The 4385-nt window shown below is 48.9% G+C and overlaps 1 protein-coding gene across 1 annotated transcript in view; it reads right to left on the bottom strand.

Annotated features, from left to right (window-relative positions):
• LOC100746620 overlaps nucleotides 1–4385 on the bottom strand; it is a 54609-nt gene that overhangs the window by 47643 nt on the left and 2581 nt on the right.

Genomic DNA, 4385 nt, shown 5'->3' with positions numbered 1-4385 from the left:
AGGGTGGATGGCTTGGATGGGTGGGTGGCTGGGTGGTTAGCGATGGGCGCTCGAGACACGAGCTCTCGAACAATTTCCAGCGCGAATACGCCACGATGATATCTCCGCGGGGAAATTGCCGCGACGCTGCTGCAGCAGTTGGGGTGGAAAGGATTAATTGGTGATCCGGGTTTGTTGATAGCGCTGCTGGGTGAAATGTTGGCTTTTTCTTGTTTTCCCTTTTTTCGCTCAGCAACTTTTTGCAGCGAGGTTGGTGTTACCGTTGGTTTCAGGGATTTTTGGCGGTGGGATCTAGCGTCTGTCGGGTTAGGAAAATTGCGATAATCGAACGAATAGCGTTCTTCCTGCTTCGCTTTATTCTTCTTTTTGTATTTTAAATACTTTTGTCGTAAGCGTTCTAAAACGCTATTTCATCGACTTGCTGACTATCGCTCGAGATGTACGAGTATCACGGATTTTTGTTTTCTCTCTCTTTACGTTAACGTTATACAAATTTTACTGTTTCGTTCGCCTGTAATTCGATATTTGTACTTGTGTTTACGGACCATTGCTATCCGAATTGCTACATTTGAAATTTCATACGTAAGTTGCGTTCTTTTGGAACATCGTCAGGACTTTTCTCCAATATGATGGTAGCCAACTACGATAAAAACTTGAATATATCGCACGCTGGCATCAGCAAATGCGAAATAAGCGAACGTACCTCGACTTAATTGTCCTATCGAAAATTTCAGCCACGATATGAAAGTACAATAACCAGTCTCTTTACTGTCGAGAATACATACGTCAAGACGTGGGTGGCTGCTATTTGCGAAATTATCATCTAAAAGATCATCGCTAAAATCATAGAATCATTGCATCGCATAGGATCACACGGGATCGCTAAAATCCAGTGACGTCTGAGAAGTTGCTCGAATTCGACTGGTTGCCGTCGATCCTGGTGCGTCTCGAAACCATCGCTGAGGGTGGCCGGTATAGAGACGCGGCAAAGCGCGCGACTGAGAGAAGGAACGGCACGGCACGGCGTCGCTGAGAGAAAGAGAAACGCAGAAGAGAGCTCGCCGTCGTGCGAAGGCAGCGGTGCGGACAGAGAAACGAAGAGAGGCGACAGAGGCGAGGCGCGAGCGAGCGAAAGAGAAAGAAAGGCGGCGAACGGATACCGGCGCAGCCTGTCTGTGCCTCTGCTTCGGAAAGTGACTAATGACTAGCCGGCCAGACCTACTCTTCTGCCACCCAACGAGAGAGAGAACGAGGAGCGCGCGCCGTAGCCGGGAGAGAACAGATACCGGAGAGGTGAGCCGCTGTTATCTCGCGGCCCTCGACGACGGTCAACCGTGAAAAATGACTATCGCGACGAAGAAATATTTTACGGGTGGCGCGTTCGAACGGCGTCGTTACGCGCCGTGAGCACACATCGTGCGCAACTAGAGGAAAAATAAAGGAAAACGAGACGAAAATAAGAGAGAAGGATAGAAAAGGAGGGAATCGAAATATAGAAAACGAACAAGAGGAAAATGTAAAAAGATCGGCAACTAGAAATCGTGTAGAAAAAGGAACGAGAAGTAGAGGTGTGCGCCGTCCGAGAGGAGATCGTTAGGACGACTCTATCGACTGTCAATTTTCTTTCGTTTTTCGAAAAACGCGTATGTTATCGAGTTTCTTCGCAATTACGAATATACGTATCTTGAAAATATTCGTAACGATCTAAGGACGGTAGAAATTCGATTCGTAACGAACTTGTTAATTACGAAAGAAATATCCGAGCATTTATTCTACATGGACGATAATTTTGCCAAACGAAACGGAAAAATGAGAAAGAAGAAATAATAAACCGGGCAATGTTTCCGTAGATTGGGAAATTTCCCGTTTATCTCTGACATTTCATATTTTTAGCGTAAAAAGTGCTCCGAATGCCGACTGATATCAATTTCAGATTCGCACGTGGCGTTTGTTTGGCCAGACAGAACGCATATACATACGTGTCACGATCGTCGGCCTCGAGCGTACTAAGATCTTGGTCGTTGGGGAAGATTCGAAGAGCTAGAGCATCGCGAATCGAATGGAAGAGAGACGCCTCTCCACTGATCGATCTCCGACGCGACTAGCACGCGGAACTGAATCCGGATCGGATGAACGAGGGAACCGGGCAACTTTATGCGCCTGCTCTGCTTCTCTTCCTTCCGTGGGAAGCGGGGCCAATCTCTCTCTCTCTCTCTCTCTCCTTCTCTCTGCCACCGTCGCTACCGCCTCCGTTGCGTCGCTCTTCTTCTCGCTCCTCCCTCTCTTTCTCTCTCCCTCTCGTTACTTCCGCGCCTGGAATCCCACGCTTACGCCGCCACGAACGTCAGAGGCGTAAATCCGAGAGAGCTTCCTGGGCTGCGAAGCGTCGCGGCGTCGTTAATGATAGCTCCGAGCCGCGCTCTGCCTTTCTGCCGTCGTGTTCTCGCTCTCTCCCTACCTCTCTCTCTCTCTCTCTTTTGCTCGCTCGTTCTTGCTCCGTCGTCGCCTGAAAACGCGCCCGCGCGCGCCTCGAGACCCAAAGCCTCGGGAAAACGCGCGTTCGTTCGCTCGTTTGCCTCTCGCCGCTCGCGGCGACCATGAGTCGATGTCGTATGGCGGGTGAAACTTTTGGGTTCCGAGATATACTACATCCTTTTAACCGGTTCATCGAGTTCATTTCGCGTTGGATAACGCTTCTAGCGGATAAGACGAGTTCATTCGAACTAGTTAATTGGTTCGATGACTGCGTTTGATAACGCTGTTGGATAGTGTTTCGCTTTTGTTTTTTTCTTTTTTTTTTTCAGTTCCATCGAGTCTCGCGCTAGTCAAATTACCTCGATTCGAGCGATTTAAGGTCCGCTTTAACGGCGCGAACCTGTTACTTTATTTTACTTTAAATACCTTCTCGCAAATTTTTCCGCACGTTCTCAACAGTCGAGTTATGTACTTCGACTAAATTTTTCTAACTCCGATCGGTTGCGTCTGTCGATGTCTATGCGCTTTCTTTTGTTAGATAATGCTAGTCGAACGGTATAAAATGCCGGATGTTCGCGACGATGCCCGTCGTTCGCTGCTTCGTAATCGGATGGCGTGGAAACTCGAACTCGAGCGTTTCTTTTTTCACGTCATAGGGACTGCGTCTTCGAGATTGGAAAACATCGCTCATGGATATCGAGCAAATACCGTTCTCCGTAACTTTAAAAAATATCTCGAATTTTTACGCTAACAAACACGAAACACCGTTTTACGAGAAACAGCGTACGACGCTAATACGTAACGTTACGCGTCACCGCGATTCTCGCCCACGTGTGGCGCCAAGAATCTTGGAAAAGAAACTCACGCCCGAAAAAACCGGAAAACCAAAGTCTCCGGAGAAAATGTACACGTACATACATGGACGAAAGACGACATGGAACTATTCGCAAGAGAACGATCGAGACGAGTCTCGATAACAAGAAACGGTCTCGGTGAGTGGAAGAAAGCCCGAGGAATCGATCGCAATCGTGGTGGGATGATAACGACGGCGCGGCGGTCGTTGGGCCGCGCGCGCGATCATCTTGCCGGAAGATCGATCCGTTCCGCGGACCTGGGATTACCATACGCGTTCCCCTCGCCGTTCCGCCAGACAACTTATTATCGGTTATTTATCACGGCAGCCCGTGACTGAAATTTTTCGCGGCGAACGCGTATCAAGAGTTGGAGATGCACCGTGGCGCGCGTTCCACTTGCGAGACGGCAGCCGGCGAAGAAGAGAACCGCCGCGCCAGATCCCGCCGTGAGAAATGGACAGGCCATTACGAGGCCGAGATCGAAGGCCGTGGCGCGCGTTACGTTGGGAACTGCCGCGAGCTGGATCGAGCCGCAAAAGAGAGATCTGGGCCACCGGCCAGTCGACAAAAATGCGACAAAAACCGAAGGAAAATGGAACTCGCGGAATTTTTGATCTTCGAAGAATGCACACGACCAGCGCTGGGAAAATATCGGTTGTGCGCTTCTCCTAGTAATTCGAAATATTTCATTTTTCAAGAGCACAAAAGCTGTTGCGGCTACAAAATGTATCGCCACATTCCTTTGTTTTCCAATGAAGCGTTTTTTTTATCAAAGTATGCCAATATTTTTTGTAGACGCTCTATATATTTTTAGCCATGCGACAGTTCCAGTGTTAAAAACTACGTGCATTTTTGCCAAGACGCTTCTATAAATAGGAAAACACGATCCTACCGTTTGATATTTCTCGATCAGATCTCTCCGACGAGCCGTGTGCACTCGAACGGTTAAAAATCGATCGGGCATCGCGAAGGAACCACGTAGATCGAGAACCGCATAGTTGTTCGAGATTTCTTTGGCCGGTCGAGCGGCGAATACGCCGCGCCGGCAGCCACCGC

Source organism: Bombus impatiens, unplaced genomic scaffold (assembly GCF_000188095.3).
Source record: "Bombus impatiens unplaced genomic scaffold, BIMP_2.2 scf_0481, whole genome shotgun sequence".
NCBI classification, from domain to species: domain Eukaryota; kingdom Metazoa; phylum Arthropoda; class Insecta; order Hymenoptera; family Apidae; genus Bombus; species Bombus impatiens.
The sequence above is the reverse complement of the archived record's forward strand: the minus strand, read 5'-3'. Positions and strand labels throughout refer to the sequence as shown.